The sequence below is a fragment of the Marmota marmota genome, unplaced genomic scaffold, assembly GCF_001458135.2.
Source record: "Marmota marmota marmota unplaced genomic scaffold, marMar, whole genome shotgun sequence".
NCBI classification, from domain to species: Eukaryota; Metazoa; Chordata; class Mammalia; order Rodentia; family Sciuridae; genus Marmota; species Marmota marmota.
The window spans coordinates 15459355-15480809 of NW_026000037.1; the positions used below are offsets into that span (position 1 = coordinate 15459355).

At 41.8% G+C, this 21455-nt stretch overlaps 1 protein-coding gene and 1 long non-coding RNA gene across 3 annotated transcripts in view; one reads left to right on the forward strand and one right to left on the reverse strand.

The window, feature by feature from the left end:
- The window catches only part of Maml3 (mastermind like transcriptional coactivator 3), a 394119-nt gene that overhangs the window by 339618 nt on the left and 33046 nt on the right, over positions 1-21455 (reverse strand). The window lies entirely within an intron of this gene.
- LOC125619354 overlaps positions 16153-21455 on the forward strand; it is a 10537-nt gene continuing 5234 nt past the window's right edge. Inside the window, exons 1-2 of the long non-coding RNA XR_007350855.1 lie at positions 16153-16164; positions 17985-17994. This is a non-coding gene — a long non-coding RNA (uncharacterized LOC125619354). The remainder of the gene's footprint in view (positions 16165-17984; positions 17995-21455) is intronic.

Sequence of the window (21455 nt, forward strand, 5' to 3'; positions counted from 1 at the left end):
CCCCTGGCAATTGGGATATTGGATTTGTGCTTTCTGATTACCAGTCAATGCCACCTATTACTTACGGCGGGACAATCAATGTCTTGGTCTGAATCGGATCCATTTTCGTATGATCTATGTTTAAAGACAGAAGGTTCCCAGGCACCAATGCGTGTGCCTATGTAACATATTCTGTCTCGCAACTTACGTACTCTGGGGGACTTAATAATGTGATGGGGTTGAAGACGATGACGATGGATGACGTCAACCATGACAGGAAACGGGAGATGATTAGACATCCCTTTATTCTCTGAGGCTGTCTAGCTGCTTAAAACAGGACCGGATGAGTCACAGAGTGACAGCTCACTTATCTTGAAACCTTAACTAACCAGAATTCAGCAGGGATCTCAGTTTAACACACTTCTGAGAAGCCAAAATACATGCAGGAAAGTCCGTGCACTAGAACTTAAAGAGATAACTTGCCAGGGGTCATCTGGTCTAGGTCCAGAGCCTGTTTGTTCCTGCTTTAAAGCCACCTTGATAATCTGGACAATCTCATTTCCCAGCACAGCAAGTTTGAGAAAGTATGGGAAGAGGTGAGTGGGAAAGAGGCTCCCCCAGGACCCCACACAGTTGTGGTGGGAGAAGTGCTAACCATGTACCAAAGAGCAGACAGACAAACTTCAATGAAACACAGCAGCTCTGGGCTGCTGAAGCAGGAGGATCGCAAGTTCAAAGCCACCCTCAGCAACTGGTGAGGTGCTAAGCAACTCAGTGAGACCCTGTCGGTAAATAAAATATAAAATAGGGTTGGGGATGTAGCTCAGTGATCCACAAAGAACACAGCAGCTGGGGACATCTCACATTTGGGAGCAAGTTCCACACAAAAACAACCCTTAATACATCCCATGATAAAGATAAACTATTGACCTCTATAATGATGATTGAGATAGCAAGAAAGAGTTAAAGCCCGTACAACATTTGCTACTTGCAGAAGAAATTTGTAATATTTTATGAACAATTTTTTTAAAAAGGCGTCTCAGAACTCACTGATTATGTTTATCTGGGCATTTTTGATACTACTGACATACCTGACGAATGAGCCATTGCTTAACTTCAGCTGACGTGGAACTGCTAAGTGCCACGCCACGCTCGCCCACCAAGAGTGCTCAACCTAAAAAACTCAATACTCTGGAGAACACATTTGTATGTGCAGTTTTATTTTTAAACACAGTGAAACAGGAAACCCTATCTGCCAAAAAAACTACCAAATACAGCACGTCCCACACCTCCGCATCCATACAAAACGCAAATGGACTAAGATTGTAATTCAGGGCCAAACAACACGGGTGACTCTATTTCAAGGTGGTTCCACCCAGGAAAGTTTTCTTTGGGTCTTGACAACCCACTCTCCATCTCTCTCCTTCCCTCTCTATGTCCACTTTGTCCACCTCATCTGAGACCCTTCAGCTGTCCAGGAGCAGCTTAGATGAGGAAGCCCACCAAAACTGGCTTCTTTGACTCATTTCCCTGGTGGTTCAGCAGAAGGATGAGCCATACCTGGTTATTTTTCACAAGACAGGAGTTTGAAATGGGATTATCTGGAAATGCTGTTGAATGAGAAAATATAAAAGGAGAAACATTACAAAATGGGATATTACAACCAGGTGTGGTGGCACACACCTGTCATCCCGGCAGCTCTGGGTAGGCTGAGGCAGGAGGATCTGGAGTTCAAAGCCAGCCTCAGCAACTAGAGAGGCGCTAAGCAACTCAGAGAGAGACCCTGTCTGTAAATAAAATATAAAATAGGATTGGGATGTGGTCAGTGGTCGAGTGCCCCTGAGTTCAATCCCGGTACCCCCCCCCACACATCCCCCCCCAAAAAAACAAAAGGAATATTGATGGAAGGAGCATATCCAAGGAAAAGCAGGGGTGAAGGGCAGCCAGAGGCATAAATTGGTTAATTCTAGGAATGAAGCAAAGAGTTTATCACAGAGCACGACGGGAAGGAAGCCAAAGTTCAGCCGCTTATGTGACCATTCCTGCAGAACTGGAAATTTCACAACTGCATCTCCTAGCTCACTTTTCTTCCTGGTGACAAGGGGGAGAAGTTACCACAACATTCTCCATACTGTGTTTCCGCAGAACGTTTCCCAGCTGGCTCTCACTGGTTTGGTATTTTTTGTCAACCTGCCTGTATTAAGAAACTTGTCTTGAAAATAACTTAATTAAAAGCTAAAAACCTTCGAGTCCTCCACATCTTTTTTTTTTTTCTCCACGATATAACATTAGACTAGCAAGAAATAAATAGTAGTCATTGTTTATTTACCATGTCTTCCACACCTCTTCTGTGTTTGATCCAGGGAGTTCCTAGAAACCTCACATTTTCAAAATCGGGGTAAATTTTAATTTGCACATGGTTAAGTGCGTTGATTCACACCAAAAATAATATTCTGATAAAGAATATTTGCAGTGGACCAAAAAATATCTGTGATACATTCAAAAGGTTTATTCAAGCCATGCAAATCCAGGTTTGAATCCTATCTATTACACACAAACTACATGACCTTGGTCAGGTAATGTCTTTAGGCACTGATTTCTTCATCTGTCAAATGGAAGACCAGGTTTCATTGTTGTTATGAAGATTAAATGAGATCCGATGTCAAGGGCCTAACAGAACCTGGCACGTGGCAGTTAAGCAATCCTTCATTTACTAACTGTTTACTGAGCATCAGCTACGTGCCAGAGTCTATTCTAGGCATGGAGCCTCAGCAACAGAAAAGAGAACCAAGATCCCTCTCTCTCCCCATCCTTCACATTATTATCACCAGAACTTGTCAAGGGCTCCGCAAGCCTGTGAAGATTGGATATGGTCCAAATCTTCCAAAGGGCATTCTTTTCCAGATCTCATCAAGGATGGCACTTTCAAGTGAGATTGAGCCTGCAGCTATGAGTCCTGAATACAAAGGCCCTGTGGCTCCTGGTCCTCCGCAGGCTTTACCTGGGAACCCAGAAGCAGAGGGTATGTGACACACACCCTGGTCTCTAGGGTTTAGGCAGAAATAGAATTTAAGAAACATAGACTGCTGTCTCTCTTGCCTTTTTGCTCTTAAAATGAAGAAGGTGATTTATTGGGGAGGTGGGGGGCGGGGTCACAGCTCTATTCAGGGGAAGTTCCCAAATGAACTGCTCCATTGTTTCTGGCTCTGTGACTCATTCTTACTTTTCCTCCCCAGCTCCCCCTCCCATGTCTTGGTGTGTTCCATATGGGGCACAATAGAATCTTTGTTTACAAGAATCGAATGTGCAATAAAACCAGTTATTAGGGCAAGAATAATTTATGAACAAGAAAATAGGGCCAGCACAATTAACATGAAGTGTGTATTTCACCGTCCTTTCTTATCTGAAACATTTCAGTTGATAGAACTGATAAGGAAACTAGCTCAAACCTAAAGTGTCTACAAAATCACATTCAAGGTAGAAACATATGATTCTCTCTCTCTCTCTCTCTCTCTCTCTCTCTCTCTCTCCTCCCCCAGCCCCCCCCCCCCCAGCACCCCACACACACACACACACACACACACACACACACACGATTCAGGAATGAAACATCTGTAAAACGCTTAAACAAAATTCTGAGTTCTTTGTTTTTGATACTGGTACAACCATCTATCTCATGATCTCCTAAGTAAGAAAACTGCAGTCATTTTTAATGGGTGAGGAGATGAGGTTTCATAAGAAAATTCTGAGGCACTTTGTAGCCCAATGCACTTGGCTTTGAACCTCAACCCTATTCACTTCATGCTATCCACCATCAAGGAGCTGGATAAATATCTGGAAAAAAAAAAAAAAAAGGATTTTTGAAAGGACTAAATTAGAGGAAGGATGGAAGCAGAGTGTTCGAGGCATTCAGAAAAAGGTGTTTCTCCAACCTCCCTGCCCACAACATACCACGCTCAAAACCTCTCTTTTCCCTCCTCTGTGATGGCAGCTCTCCTGGACCCCTGCCCTCCAGCTGGTTTTTCAGCTTCTTGCCTGCAACTCCTCCAGATCATCCAAAGCCTGCTATTAGAAGTAGCATTCACAACATGGGAAATTTGACCACGGCTCTCTCTGCTGCAGATCCTGCAATGGGATCACATTCAGAATGAATCTGCATTCAGAGCAAAGTCCACATGCCCCCAACCCATCTGTTCAGCCTCACCTCTTGTGACCACCCACCCCTGCCCCTGAATGACCACAGCCCCCATGTCCCAGGCTGCAGTCATTGTTCCGGGATATACCATCTGCTCTGGTACACTGCCTTCTGCTGCTCCCCTCCTGGCTGCCACCCTACCCCAACCCTCCCATCTGTAGAGATCACTGTTCCCTCCAAGGCTGGGCTCAAGTACCATCTTCTCTTTTGAAGCCTCCCTGACTTCCCTGGCCACCTCAGTGATCCTCACTCAGGCATCCACCATGCCTCTCAGGTTTGTCACTTAAACTCTGTGACCTACAGTTACCCATATCAATGATGGTCCTCTCCACTGGATTGTTGGTTCCTCCATGACAAGAGACCAAATTTTATTCATTTAACAAAATAACCCTGAAGTTTTAGCATTCCTTGTATGAAGATGACACCCAAACTGATAATTTCTTGACCTGAAAAGATAGAATAAATAAACTCTAAAAAAAAAAAATGCCTTTAAAAATCAGAGGAATTCCTTAGTGGAGAAAAATCCTTCTCCCATGGACAGGTGAGTCTCTTTCTCTTCCCTTGAATGAGCTGCTGAAACTGCTTGGGCAAATAGAGTTTAGAAGTGATTGTACGCCATTTCCAAACCCAGTATCTGATAGGACTAACAGCTTTGGCCTTGGTCTCTTAGAACCCTGAACTTTGCTGTAAGGAATATGATTACTCTACTGGAGAAAACACGTGGAGAGGCTCCAAGGTGACATGGAAAGGCATGGGGACCTAGGGGAGCTTAGCCTTCTGGGCATCTTGCCAAGGTGCCAGGCAGATGAGTGGAGCCATACTGGTCCCTCCAGACCAGACCAGCCATTGACTAAATGCCCTCAAGTGACCAGAGTCAATGCTACACAGAAGAGAAGAATCACCTAGCTGATCTCTGCTTCAAGTCATGATCAACAAAATCAGGTATACATAAACGATGATTGTTGTTTTTTAAGCCAGCAGGTTTTAGCGTGGTTTGCTAGGCAGCAATAGGTAACTGGGACCCCATCTTAGTCACTTTTGACTCAGTGTCCTACCAACCTAAAAGAACACGCTTCCTCTGAAAATAAGACTTATTCGTCAATGAATAGAATAACCAAGGGTAAAGGGAACTTAAAGAAGTATGTATAATACCAGTGTATCACCACCACAACTGCCCTAGAGCCCAGTAGGTCTCTCATCTCAGCATCTGAAAGAAGCATTCATGTTTTATATTATACCTCCCTCCTGGGTGTGGCACACAGCCGGTGTCCAACACCATTTCTTTGAGCATCAGATTCACTGATTGCCCATTCACTGATTGCCCAGTAAAGAGACTGTACCCGAAGACTGGGAGGTAAGAACCTAAGCTCTGTTCTTCACTTTGAGAAGTGAAAGATCAGAATTGTCACTAATATTTGGACAGATGTAGTTAATAGATAACTTCAGGAACAATCCGGTAAACACTGTCCTGAAACCAGGAGATCCTCCATCTATCCTCTATCCCCATCACCTCCCATGCAGGGAAGGAAGAAATGTTTGTGCCTTCATGTGTCTAGTTGTCAACTGGGGAGAAGCATACCTGACCACAAGGGAAATGAGGTCATGGGTGGAAAACCCCTCAGATCCCAGTTCGTTGGCCAAAATTTACATAAACTCAAGGTGCTGTTGTTATTCTGCAGATATGTGATCCTAGGACATAAAATGACCTGAATTAGTACATGTAATTCCATGTGTGAAATTTGTCAGCTGAGCACTTGCTTGACATCTGCCAGGCTTCCCTGTTACCATCTGTAAGGTACAGTAAATAGAACAACACCAAGATGTATGGAGAATATGACTCACTCTCCAAGGAGATATAACACATGTTGGAACCAGAAAATAATCATCTAAGCATGGTTCTTCTCCAAGATATCAGTCAGACAAAATATGGTGGACAACTTGAAACTTAACATGCTCAATGGTTTGTGGTTTTTTTTTTTTTTTTAATAATGCTAAGTACTCACCCAAAAGTCATATATGAAATAGACACTTGCCTGTCAGACAGAAATTCTCCATCTTGGAGAAGGCGTCATGGTAGCACTGGGCCAACTGCTTCATTCCATTCTTTCTCATACAGAACCCTATAGTATTAGATCAATTTCTAACATCAACTTTAAGCTGGGAACATGGGAGCTTAGAGAGATTTCAGTATCCTTCTGAATTTCTTTTCTATTTCTGCCATAACAAAACAACTGACACTAGTTTTCTTCCAGTTCTGGAATAGTGGAAGTCCAAGATAAAGGGCCAGCTGTGTTGGTTTCTCCGGGCCGCTCTCTGAGGCCTGCAGAGGGCCACTTCTCTATGTGTGCTCACATGGTCTTCTTATACCTGCTTATCCCTGCAGTCCCTTTCTCTTTATAAGAACACCAATCTCATAACTTATGACCTCATTTAGCTTTATGAACTCTTAAGAGGCCTCTCTCCAAATACAGTAGCAATCTGGAATGGGGCTTCAACCTGTGAATTTGGGGTGGGGGGACACAATGAAGACCATTCAACTTCCAAAATCACCAAGCTAGTCAGTGGTAGAGCTGGGGTGTCCACCTGGCTCCCTGCCATTTCCTAGGGGCCACCCAATTGTGTCTGTGGTGCTGCATACTCCACACCACCTCACTCCCTGACCAAAGAAAATCACCTTTTGCAATCACCCATCATACAAAGTTAAGGGAGTAAAGCCAGAGTATGGAAGAAGGAAAGCCGACCATACAGAAAGGCAACAATAAGATTCAGAAAAACTGACTGGGCAAGGGATGAAATGCAGCTCACCTCCAAACCCATCCCTCTCTGCCACCAGGATGCTGACTTGGCTGTAACAGCAGGAAAACCCCACCCTCTTCTCAAATGACAGGGCAGGACCAGTGCTATGTCCTACTGAAGTCATTCCCAGGCGCAAAGCAATCACAGGCTTTTTGCAAAATCACAAGATAAAATACAATGTAATTGTTCTCATCACATTTTTTTGCAACCAAAATAATACAAAGTCTTTCTTAGAGTGCTATATAGCTCATAAATGTAATTAATAAAGATTTTCTGATTAGCTAGAATATGTTAAATCCAAAGAAGCAAGATGTGACTTTCTCCCACTTTTAGATAATGCAGAAAGCATCTTGTATTTAGAAAAGCACAAGCTTTCAACTCTATTGGATTTTCCTTTTAAAAAGAACAATAATTTAAAGTGGCTGCTAGCAGAGAATTGTTAGGTGCATTTAAATGGGTATTTGTGTTCTGAAAATCCTAATTGGAATTCTTTTATTGTTGTTGTTTATGTATGTGTTTGTTTTGGTTCTGAGGGAGAACTGAGGATTTTTTGTGCATTAGGAAGCCTTTCATGTAAAATTCTAGTTTCATACAAAATTAAACCAGCATATTGAAGATATGACTTTATATAAAGCATTAAGACGTGCCCAAGTATTGTCTTAAAGAGATATGAAATATCGAAATGGTTTTTCTCTGTGAATAATTCCACAACAAATTAGAGACACAGAGGAACGGATGTACCTTAGAAGGAGATGGCACCTGTGTTGCCTGTTGCCTGACCCTCACTGGGTCGACTTCCTGGGCTCTGTGAGATGCTTAAGCCTTACCAGATAAGACATGGCTACTGGGAAGAACTGTAATTCACCTTTAGTAGTGTTGGCTACAACCACAGGAACATCAAAACTGCACTCTCAGCTTCAGCAGAGCAGAGACCCAATTTTCATTTATAAGCCAGAAGCATCCTATTGGTAAGGAAATGACTCAAACAAGAATACCCGTCTGCTACTCTCCTGGTAGAGGTACAGCCTGTACCACTGAATACATCACATCAGTAACCTTACAGCGGTGCTCTTTTGATACCAAAAATCAATACTAATAGTGTTTTCTTAAACAGTACCTTAAAGAAAAGAGTGAAGGCATCATTGTAAAACTCTTTTCTTTTTCACCAAACAAAGGGATATACAATCACACAGCCATATTTTAATGTTCATATTTTGGTAATCTGTTGGTGATATTGTCCTTTGTCTGAGATATTAATTCAAGGACTTTCCAGTGTTTCTCCCTAAACTTTCCAAGTAGTAGTAGAGGATCCGGAGTGCTCATGGAAGGAGCAAAAGTATCTTTATCCTGAGGCTCTTTGACTTAGCTGACTACATAAAGACCCTCACTCTGCCTGCTTTGTACCTAAGATCATGTGTCCTATCACGGAAAAGACATTGTGTAAAAGAAAGTCCTTTCCTGCTCTGTGTCTTTTTGGATAAAGCATGCTTTTTATAACTTAAAAAAAAAAAAAAGCCCTTTAAAATCGTGACCAAAACAGTCCTGATAACAGACAACCGTGCATGGACCCAAAGGCCTCCTGAGAAGCCTGCCTTATCATGGCCTCAGTCTGGTGCTCCATTTCAAATGTTCATCAAATCCCTCTCTCCTGCTCTACTTTTTCAGGGCTAAAATAAGTGCAAAGTAAGTGCCAAGGACCCCTGCAGAACTTCTTAGTACCTTGAGGAATGAATAATAAGAATTAAACATGAAAAGAGCCAGCAGATCAGCCCTTCCTCTGTCTGACAAAACAGGATTATTCCCTGCAGGGCATTTTCAAGTTAGATCACATCCATTTTTCTTGTTTACAAAGTCTAGTATTGATAAAGTAGAACAAACAGCTGCCTGTTTAAACAGCTTCATTGACAAATTCATAAGAGAGCATATAACCCAGAAGCTGCTTGTGGGGAACATGGTGGAAGAAACCCAAATCTTCTTCACGGTCTGGTCAAAGATGCATCAGTGGAGTGAGGGGACCTGGCCCACCGAGGCTGACATCCTGGGCTTCTGAAGTGCAATGGCCCGGTGCAAACCAGGAAAACATCTCTATGCCTGAAAAACTTACAACTGAACATGAGATGGCTCCAGCTTCCCAAATTCAAAAACGATTTAAAATGAGCTAGCCTGGTTTTTCCACCTCGATGCTCCTAATCCCACTTTCAAAACTTCCTCCTAATAATCCCATCACTCTGCATTATGCCACACCACTAGGGACAGTCATCCTAAACTGAAGGGACCACTCGTCATCTTTATTTCCAGATATGTCTTGGTGTAAACAGTGACTTTTAAAGAAGGAAAAAAACGGCTCCCTCCTGAGACATGTAAACGATTGTGGGGGAAAGGGCTCAAATTAATTTTCCATTTCCCGTTTTTCAAAAAATCTTTGTCTTTGATTTGACATTCCTGCTTTGAGGCAAGGATAGATGTACTAATGCTTCCACTCAGCCAGGACGGTCCTTCTAAATGAACTCAACCCTCATTAAGTCCTAGTTTTGGCCAATGGATTTCTCTCTCTCTCTCTCTCTCTCTCTCTCTCTCTCCTCTCTCTTAGTAAATTTCCTTACATGATATACTGGGTGAATTGCTATATGCCACTTGTCTTAGAATTACCAATCCAACAGAACTATACAATTGTGCGTGTGCACACATGAGCAAGTACACGCACGTAGGCACCCACAGATACGTGAAATATGAAGGTCAAGAAGAATCTATCTTATGCAACTGTGACCTTAACTTTGATTTCTTTGTCCAAAAGTTAATTAACTAATTAATTAAAAATCAGTATACTTCAAATACCTCTAAAGTACTAGTATTTTAATTTTTATATTTGTGTCATATGGCACGGAGACCCATGCACACCCACACTGAATTTTATCACCTTTAATGGCTTTAATGTTACCTTTCCCTTAATTGTTGGTATGGTACTCACCTAGACAATTTGTAAATCACTGGCAACCAATCACAGCTTGAGAGCAGTTCACAAGTTTTCTTTTTTTAGTCTAAAATTAGGCACAGTTTAGCAAATGCCTGGGATTAATTTCTGGAATAAAATGTGCTAACCCAGGAATGAGGTTTCAGGAGAATGATGTCTTCAGGAAAACAAGAAAATAAACAGCAGAGGATTTCTAAACATCTCTGGCTGGAGGTCCAGTCCCCAGTACGTACATAAACCACATTCAGGGAGCACCTTGTGCAGTGTGTGGCACAGAGATGAAGGCTGAGTCTAGCGCTCAGTCACCTGAAGCTGAACACTGAAGAACTGTCACCAATGAAGTCCTTTTAACAAATAAAACCTCCTCCTCCTCTTAGTTATTCAAACGATTCATCCAGGACTGATGGACCAGTCTCCTCACCCATTCTACCTAATATTTCCTTTCATTTAGGGTCTCATAGACTATGGATCAAAAACCACTTTAAGTAGAAGAAGCCTTTAACTAGAATAATTGAAATGAAACAACAATGGTTGGATGAGCGAAATACATACTCTGAGAAAAAGAAAAGGCACTGAGGGAGAAACATCAATAAAACAGAAAGCCAAACGTGGAAGGACCTGCCATGCAAGTCAATGACCTCTAGCTCATCTGGACTCCGCAGGCAACAACTACAACCAACAGGGAATCCCCAATCGCATACCTAAGACAAGTCCCGCTGGGCTCTAGAGAATCACCTGGCCACCTTCCCCAGCCCTGGCTTTCCCCTGTGGGTACACGTGCACGCCCACGCCATTCCAGAAGGTGCCATAGTCTCAGTCTTTTGTGTCTTTTCTCGTGGAGTCTGCCCAGCCTGGAATTCCCTTTCCTCTTCATTTACCTTCAAATTATCCATTTGCTCTTTAATAGCCATCTCTGCAATGAGCTCCTCTTGGGAGTTACTTGTCCCCTGTTTTGTATTCCTATGTCTCTTGGAACACTTAACAAGCTGCCCTGGAGTTATTAAGTGCTTCTTTGGCTCTTCAACAAACTCTGAGCTCCTTGCAGGAGAGGCTAATCTTGTCCATCCCTTGAAACCACGTGGTGGAAAAAAAAAAAAGAGTCTGGAGTCTTGTGTACCCCATTTAGATTTTATTTTTGTCAAAGTTCTAAATGCAAAATGATAATGGTGTAACTAACTACTTTTCAAGATTACTGTGAAGGTTAATTTAAAACTAGGTGCTCAATAATTTTGAGATTCTACTTCCTACTCATTACCAGGACCAAGTTAAATACCTACCATTTAGTACATGTTCAAAATATGTGTGTTGGGTTAAGTTGAATCCCTGTTAGTATGATTGGTTGATTGATTATGTGCCAATGGGTTGGAAGAGTGATTTCACCTACTCCTATGAACTTAGACTTGATTGCTTAAGAATATGCCCGAGCAATGTCAAAGGTAAAGCCACTGCCTAACTCAGGCCACCAAAGGACCCACTGCCCCGGTGTCCCTTCTGATGCTCCAGTGAACACCCTGTCCTGTCCTGAATACTTCTTTTTGAACGCCACAGTATCTCGTTTCCCTCAATATAAAATGGAAATGGAAATGTACACACTTTTCCTCTACCTCTATTATCAAGATGCCATGATTCTACGAGAAATATAAAGCAGGTTTCAACTTGTTGGGACAAGGGACCACATAATCACACACATACAAGTTACACCAGTGGTCTCTTAGCATGTGAGGGTTTCAGTTGAAGACGTCTGTCAATTTTTAAGGAAAGAAAGAAGAGACTGTGAAAAGAGAAGAAGGGAGAAGAAAGGAAGCAGTGTGGTGACTACTTGACAAGGAACAATCCCCACCCCACCCCCAGTTGAATGCACCTTCCATAAACCTCTGCAGCAAGCAGTGTCCGCTAATGCTCAAAGCGCTGTATTAGAATTTTACAAAATGACTCCTTACCACTTCTAACTAGCAAAAATCCAGTGATGCTTTCTGGCAAAAGATGTCTCAGACCTCTTTCAGTGGGCAGAGCTGGCTCCCTAATCCCCAAGCAAAGCTTCTAGACCATAAGGTGTCTCCTGCCTCTTCTGAGGCCACCGTGTTATCACGTTAGCTCAAGGGGGAAGAAGAAAGGCATTGTGTTAATTATGTGTACACAGACAGCCATGCCACATCCAGAAGCCATTTTTTTTTCTTTTAATAGTCCACCTTCATCTTATTAATAAAAAGTAAAAACTCTGACTTCCTCGGAATCACCTAGAGCTTTTAACGGAAATCTTTTCTTCAAGTAGGCTAGCTTTTCTCCAGCTGATCCTATAAACACCGCTGGCAATTTTTTCCCCAATGCCTCTAACATATTTTCACTTAGCACCAGTTTGATGTATAAGATCTGACAGCCCGGCAGTTATAGGCCACCTGCATCACTGTCTCCATGACAACAGTGAAAGACAATCCATGATCCCATGCCCTGGTCACACGTTTCAATACAGCTTATCTGTCCAAAGCCACTGAGTCTAATGGAAGAGAGTAATTACCATCTTCCACTCATTGTCAAAATTCCCACCATATAATGCTCTTCAAAATTATTTTATTCCTCTCACATGGCTGCTTTGCAAAAACTAAAAGAAACCTTAAGTGGAAAGGGGGGTGGATGGGAGAAGGAGGAGGCTGTGACTGGCATAAATGTAGCTGACTGTGCGTGAACTGTCCCTTTGCAGCCAAGGAATGCACCAGCCAGCAAGAGGGAGAGGGCGACAAAAACAACTCTGGTTCGTTGACGATCCTCTTAACATTTTTTTTAAAAATCTGGGTCCGGAAATTAGACAGCAGAATTTCTCAGTTTTGACCTCTCTGGAAGGCATTTCATTACTACCAGCTCGGACCCTGCACAGGGACCTTGATCCTGCAGGACAGTAGCCAGCAAGCATAGTGACATTGAGCGGGATGGCAGCTGGAACAGACGGAGGTGAGGCCTGGGCAGAGGCCTCCGTGTGAACGTGTGTCCTCCGTCCTTTCCTCCAATGCTCTTCATTCTTTCCCTTCACACTCGGGTAATAAAACGAACACTCCTGTGTCGTTGGCATTGAGCATATTCCTGGTGGTGGAGAGAGCCCTGCCTCTGAGAAAAGTCTCACTCATACAGTATTAAAAAGCAGGGCTGGGGTTGTGACTCAGTGGTAGAGCGCTTGCTTTGCATGTGTGAGGCATTGGGTTCGATCCTCAGCACCACATAAACATAAATAAACAAAATAAAGGTATGTGTCCATCTACAGCTAACACAAAATTTAAAAAAAAAAAAGGTGAACTTTGACCAGCAAATGCTTTTGTGGAAAAACATTGTGGAGAAAAGTACTTACAGGAAAGAGTAATTAAATTTAAAGGCAGCATTCAAAGTCATGTGGACTTGAAAAGCAAACTATAAAGAGCCATTAAAAAAAAATTTGGACAAAAGGGCACAGAGAAAGATAATGCTTTGGGTGCAGGCAGCTCAACTTGGTGACACTGTTCCACACTTACTCTAACTTCAGTCGTCCTCATAACAATAAATCCTTCTTCTCCCAGAAAGTTATAAGAGGTGGTGCTAGCTTTGTGGTTAACCTAAAATACTCCTATTAAGAAAAAACAAGTAATTTCATATGATGAAATCAATCCCAATACAAGATGAAAATTACAAGACGTAATTTTTAAACATAAATAATGAATTCCTAGGTTAGTATTTAAACACCTGTCAAAATGTGCTTGAAATGTTTTATTTATGACTAAATCCTAAAAACCATAGCCACAAAACATTTAACCAGCTGTCAAAACATTATACTTATGAGCTGACCTTACCTAGGCTACATGTATTAAACATGGTATTAGATGTATTTTACAAAAAACATGGAAAGCTTGATGAGTCCATGACCTCTGTGACACAGCCACTCTGCTTAGTGGTTGGTGGACAGGCCTTTTATCTTTCTCCGGATCACTTAGCCACCTCACTGTTCATTAAGTCTTCAAGGGAAGCCCGAAAAAGATGATCTCAGATGAAACTGAGGCTAAGCTTATCCATGGAAAAGTTCAAGAGTTTGCATAATTTTCTGCAAGACATCACAGAGAGAGATGCTTGCAAACACACTGGATGTTCATAATCTCTGCTCTGAATGGCCAGCCATGACTAGAATGTTCCAAGGAATTCTGGCAATACCAACACTTACACATGACATATTCATAAAAACATTTGTGGATTTTACTTACGTCATCTTAGGGTTTTTCCCCTTTCTCTTCTAGAATTTGATAAACATCATTTGGGTAATAAGGGCTAAATATATATAAATGTCTTGAAGGAACATACCTGGGAAACTCAAGTTGCTCTTGTCCTTTCTGTACCCTCTTGTGAGAGGAGACCAGGCCTCTGCAATGTCTCCTACAATCTTCACCTTGAGAGCCTTTTCTCCACTACTCCATCTCAATATGAAGGGCCAACTTTTAACACTTGCTTAAGAACCTGCTCTTAAGAAAGCCAGAGGCTCCCACCATCAATAAGAAGAAAGTACCTGCCCTTCCCTTCTAACTTGCCCACTGATGCAACTCCAGCCCAGCCCTGCCCTCTCCAGGGGGTCTCTGTCTTCTTGAACATGACATTCTTCAAGACTCCAGGCCCACTCATTCAATGACCCTCAGTCTGAATTTGTCAGATACTCTGTCATGAAGTGATCTCTTCCAGATTTCTTGGCTACGAAGCTAGATTTGCCTTTGTAATTAATTAATTAAGGCATTTGTGGGTTGATACTTTGAGACTATGTAAATATCCTGTTGTTCATCAAATGCACACTTTCCACTCTCGCACACTGATGACTATATCTCTGTCAGTCCTTTTATACTTACTTGTTAACTCTGAATAAGAGCTTTAACCTCCCCCTCCCATTTATTTATTTGGCCTATTTCTATATCAGCATGAAATAATGGAATTCATATTTTATTAAATTGGTGATAATCAACTACCTTATTTACTATGATATAAATTCTCCCAAATTTGGCCAGTGGGAGACATCCATCTGGCCAATCTCACCCCTGTCATTCTGATTGTATGACAATTTCCTCTGCTTTCTGGTTCCATAAGATGGAACTGTCCTTTCCCCACCTCTGCCCAGGAACGTAGCCATTTCTGCAAGTCTTGTTCCACACTTTTAAAGGTAATACGTGGACTTGATGCTCTTCAAGCATGACATATAATGTAAATCTATTCGAGGATGGGATGTAAAAAAAAATGTCTTGGTCTATTCAATAGAGAATAGAAGCATCACTATCTGAAGGAAGCAGTGGTACGGGGAGTAAAGGATTGTACAAATGGGGAGCTCAGACCATCTCATGTGTTCACTTCCAGTAATCCCAGAACTGGCTTACCTTTGGGCTACACAGCCCAGCTGTGGAGTCATGGGGCCACTAAGGTCAAAGAGAAGGAAAGTGAGAGCACAGAGATCAGGAAGCCAAAGCACTAGTGCCAAGTGGTGGGGACAAGCCAGTGTGTCCACCAGTCTGCCTTGGGCAGGGCCAAAGTCAGCAAAGATTCTTTGCAGACCCAGGAGGTGTGGGTCTGGTTCCACAAGGTGTTCCAGATCCATGCTGGCAATGAGGACCTCATCAATGAGGTCCTTCCCTTCTTGTGTCAGGACCAAATTATTTATCACATTTCACTTGTTCCCCCAAACAGTATCTGATTCTATTTTACATACAACTGCATAGTAATTGGTGAGGGACAAAATATTGCTATTTGTTCTTTTCAGAACAAAAATATAGAGAATGGAAAAACTTCCATGTGCAGCTCAGAAGCCAGGGGTGTCTTGGTTTGGTGAGGCCTGGATCCTTTAGGCCTTATCCTTTAGGAGCCAAATGACTAATATGAAGTAAAGCATGACTAGCTAGAAATTTCTAGGGCCCCTTCGTGAATTTTGTAAAGGATTGTGCAAATGAGGTGACTAAGCTTAAGTGATGGTTTTTCCTCCGAAGCTGTCCTCGGGTGATGCCCACCGGGAGCCCGTCACATAGCCCTTGCACTGCTCTGGGAGAATCAGACCTACCAGGTTCTACTCCGATAAATAATCCCAAGGATTTCCCTACCTGATGGGTTTTGCACACAACCATTATTTTTCAATTCAAGTAAGAAAGCAACCAGAACTCCCACAAAAGTCTGGGAGCAATCTGTTTGACAGAGGATTAGAGAGCTTTCGGCCATCAGCAAACTTCACCTGTACACCATGCCAGTGTGTGCCCTGAGTGAGGAGATGCTGCAGCCAGGACACCTAGAACCCCTCAGCGCCAGCAGGGGTGACAGACGCTATTCAAAGACACAGGTGCAGTCTAACCCTGGACCTGCAAAATCAGGCTCACAGATGTAAATCTACTGGCGTCTGGCAGGGCGGACTTGAACGCTGGATTTTACTTCGATGTTCTTGTATCTGCTCTCACCAGTTTTGCTCCATACTCAATGAACCCAGGCACTGCTGGCCCAACCCATGTCCCCCTGCTCCCTGCTATGGATCCTGCTGTTTTTTCTGCCTGCCATGATTCTCCCAGAGCCATACCATGCCTCTGCCCAGAAGAACTCTATTTACTCCTCAAGGTCCAGTTCAGATACCAACTCCCAAACATACCCCTTCCCAGCCACCCAACCAAAGCAGAATAAAATCAGCTCAGCCTCTATTCCCAGAGTCGATTTTCCTAAGTCTATTAGAACCCTTATCACATCACACTGTGGGACGCCATGGAGAAATCCCACCAATGACTTCAGTGTAAGGCCCGCCTCCATGTTCTTTGAATTTCCAGCGATTTCTACAGTACCTGGCAAAGAGGGGCTTTAAGGAAATGTTCGCTGAAATAAAGACTGTTGTCAAAACGGCAAGTGTTCTTTTTCCTTTCGCCTAAGCAGAGGCTTGCCTTAATTAAAATAAAACTACAATATTATTGGGTTTTAAAATCATGTAGCTGTATATAGCTGTATGTAATTGCAATGCAATCAAACCTCTGATATTTTTAGGCACTTCCTTCCCTTGAAACCCTAACTCCCCTTGAAAAAATATCAATGTGTTTCTAGTCGATAAGTTTTATGCATGTTTTCTTTTAAAAAAAAACTTTGGTTTTTGAACATTTCCAATACACCAGCCAACGCCTCTCCTGTTTCTATACTCCCTCCCTACCTTTCCCTCCCAGATTATATTAAAGCAAATTCCAGTCATTATATCACATCTATAAATATCGCAGGATGCACTTTTAAAAGTCATGGTCTCTTTTTTTTCAAAAATAGAACCACAATACCATTATCACATCTAAAAAGTATATAATAATTATCCTTAATACCATCAAATATTCCGTGAGTGGTATGATTTCCAACTGCCTCAAGCCTTCTGCACTGAGTATATTTTTAACAGTGTAAATATGTTATTTTATGCGATCATAAATAAATTGTCCTATTTAAATAAAAAGCCCCAAACTCACATGCTATAGAGTCACAACATTCCACAGGGCAGGACACATGAAGTATCATTTCAATGCAATGTGCTAATTACGCTGCTGGCATTCTGTGAAACATTTGTCCTATACAGATATATGAAAATAATTTTTTCAGTTCATTACCTTTCTACTCAAAGATTTTATCCCACAAAGACTTCCACATGAGTTAACACTACTTCTGGGTTATTCATAGCCCATAACAATACATTTTATTTTTAAGACTCAAAGTACATGTTTTCCTTCCTCCTCAAACTCAACTGCTCACCCTCAATTAACACAAATGCTTCCACTCTCAATTTTCACTTTTAAAATAAAACTACGGCTATAAAAAAATCTGCTGTCCATGAAATAATTCATAAACAAGTAAGGTATGCAAAGCAATAAAATATCCTTTAGAATTTTTACTTGGCGTGCAAATTAACACATGGAAGTAAATATTTTTATCTACAAAACGGAACTCTTGTTTGTGTCTTCTAGTCTTTTGAATGCAAAAGACCAACACCAGGATAGATCTGGTGCTTCCTTTATACATATGTTCAGAGGAAAGTGAGAGACTAAGATTGGCTGTAGTAAGTTCACTTTTTGTTGAACTTATATACAATATATTCCTGATCTGGAAATGAGCGTTGGGCCATTAACAGCATATAAATAACTATATTCAATTTCAGTAACTGAAATATTTCTGAAAAGCTAAATACATTTGTACAGAGAAATCTTGCCCTTAGATGAATATTAAAGTGAAGATCTTAGGAAGTTAAGATTCTTTTTTTTATATACTGCAAAAATCATCCTTTTGAATTTTCTATTTGACTATAAAGGGCCTTCCCACCACATACCCAGAGTCACTGGACATGCAGATGTCTATTGAAAAATAGAAAACATTCACCACTTTACACATTAATGAAGGTCAAGTGACTAGGAAATAGATACAAATACATAGACTACAAAGATTTTCTGAAGATACATCCTTTAAGACCTTTGGTGATTTTATTGGCAATGATTTTATTGTTTCCTTGTCCTCCTCCCCAACTCCACCCCAAAAGGTTGATTCTAAATAAAAGCAGTTTATTTTATTGAATAGGTAAAACATCCTATCCCATGCCTGGTTTTGTTCACTGATACTCTTTCGAAAATTCAAGGTGTAAAAAGCCATATCACAATTATCACAAATTCTGAACATCCAAACTCAAGTGCTCCCAGGATTCTAATTTGTGTGTGTGTGTGTGTGTGTGTGTGTGTTCAGAACAACTCTATCCTTTATCTAGGTCGCCCAGAGAGTCAGCCCTGACTCAGGAAGTCCCTTACTCAGAACAGCCCTGAAGTGTCTCCATGGGGTCTCCCGAGAAAGATGTGCGTCACAGAGACCATGTTGGGATGACTGCTCTCACCAGAAACCTAGAGGTGTCTATTCTACTGCAAAACAGGGAGGCTGACAAAGAACACAAAAGAAAACAGGAGTCAGTGGAGCCCCCTGCCCGGATTCAACCCCTTCAGAATGTCCTGTTAGTAACTGCCACTCCAACCCCAGATGCCACCCTCAAGGCGTCCCAAGTTGCCATCCCCTCCAAGGTGGGCAGCTGGGACCACTCGCACACTGAACCCATGGAGCAGGTTTATACCCTACAGGGCAGGAAGTGAATCATGTCTTACTCAACTGAAACTGCAGCAGGTTTTAAGGAAGCTAAACACAGTTGGCCAAATTGAATCAGTAACACTTAGCTTGTAAAGAAGTGTCTGGGGATTATGACTGATGACAAAGGATTAGCACTTTGGATTTACATCTCCCCTCACCCATGAGAGTTTTAGAAAACCCAGGCCCTTTAAATCCAGAGGTGAGTGCGGCTGCGCAGACCACCTTCAGCAAGGGGAAGCTGGCAGGACCCTCTCAAGACTCACCCAGGCACCTGGGCTCCAGGGACATTCGCTGCTGCTGGCAGTCCATGCTGAGTGCCAGACCTGGCCCTTTCCTCTTCCCAGGCAGAATAAAAAGCAGGTTTACTTCCTTTTTAAAAAGTTCTTTTGTTCTCAAAAGGGGGATGTCTCTCACCTTTACCCTTGGTGTCATTTGGGTGATGTTAAGATTCTTAATAAAGGAAAATTTTAATTATGGGGACAGCCATCCTTATATCTTATTTACTACAACCCAAAAGTAAATGTTTGGAGTTCCTAATTATATCAATCCAAATATATCTCCTGTCTGTCCTTAAATGCTCTCAAGTAAGACCTTTAAAAGGTGTTCCTAAGTCGGGCAGGCTGATGTGCACCTGTTGTTCAAGATACTTGGGAGGCTGAGGCAGGAGGATCACTTGAGCCCAGGAGTTCAAGAGCAGCCTGAGTAATATAGTGAAACCTTAGATTTTAAAAAAAGAAAGAGAAGGAGAAGGAGAAGGAGAGAAGGAGAACAAGAAGAAGAAGAAAAAAAAGGTGTGTTTTACTGCTGACCTCATAAAAATCTACCTTCTAAAAATAAAAGTTAAATACAGTTTTATGTTTTTATGCATGATCTAAACACAAACTTAAAAAGTCTGTTACAGAATATTTATTTCCCTAAGAAAACATTCAAATGCATCATAAATGACAAAGCAAGTTATTCCAAATCAGAAACCCCTTGTAAAACATAGTTTTATTTAAACATTACAAAACACCTCAAAACTGTAAATACATCCGATAGAGAAATTGGTCTAATCTATTGCCACTTTCCTAAGCCCCATAAAAACACAAATTAAAAGTTTCTAAATGACAGCTGTATCTTTAATAAACTCACAAAAGGCTGAAGTTATCAAAGGAGCAGAGCAGGTTCTCTGAGGACGTCACACAAGATCAGAGGCCAATGGTTCAAAGAACAGAGTTTTATCTAATAACTCCTCAGGGCGATTTGTGTATACATAGTTTAAGATCATAAACAGTAATATATGCCAAAAGTAATATATCCCAAGGGAATAAAACCCTAAAAGAACACCCTAACTTCATGTTTTTAAATGCCTTTATTTTATTTATTTATTAATTTTTGTGGTGCTGAGGATCGAACCCAGTGCCTCACTCATCCTAGGCAACTGCTCTACCACTGAGCCACAATCCCAGCCCTAACTTCATTTTTAAATGTTCTAAAGTGAGAGACATGACATCCACAGTTAGTTATTTCTTCAGAGTCTATAGCTAGACAATTGCCACAAAAAATGTTCTTTCTAAGATCAGCTACAACCCATAATCAAAATATTTAAGGTATTTTTCCTCTTTTTTTTTTTCTTATTGTGTTCAGTGTTCTGAAAAATAACAGCCCTGGGCTAGGGATATAGCCAGAGGTAGAGCCCTTGCCTAGCATGCTGGGTTCCCTCCCCAGCACTGCAAAAGAAAGGTAGTAATAATAATAGTAATAATGACAATAATCATAATAGTCATCAGTGTAGACTCTGGGTCCAGACTTCCTGGGTTGAAGCCAGAGCTCTGCTATTCAGTAGCTGTATGACCTCGGTCAAGTCACATAGCCTTTCTGCGCCTGAGTCTCCTCATTTGTAAACATGCTGTTACTTTGAAGAGTAAATGAGTTACTGTGGTTAAAATGCTTGGTACAGTGTGAACAGATGAGTTCCTACCAAGAGAGGAGTATGTACCACTGAAACTGTTCTAGAAAGCTCTGGTGCATTCCTTTGATCAATATTTATATTACAGCCCACTGGACATGAATAAGCCGTAGCAGGGGAAGAGAACCTGATACCCTCTCCAGTTCTAAAAACAACTACCTAAGAGCCACTTTGGACCCAGGGATCCAGGTTGAACAGATTCTCTCCCTGCTGTCCCAGCTGCATCCAAGGACATACACAGGAAGGATGCAGGGTCCTGCAATCCAAATGTGATCATTCAAGCTAACCAAATTATTTTTTGATAAGGAATTTGGAAATTAACATAGGCTTGTTAGCCAGAGTGGCAGTCCGTAGCAGCTTCAGTTAAAGGTAGCTTAGTAATGTCCTTCCTTCCTTCCTTCCTTCCTTCCTTCCTTCCTTCCTTCCTTCCTTCCTTCCTTCCTTCCTTCCTTCCTTCCTCCCTT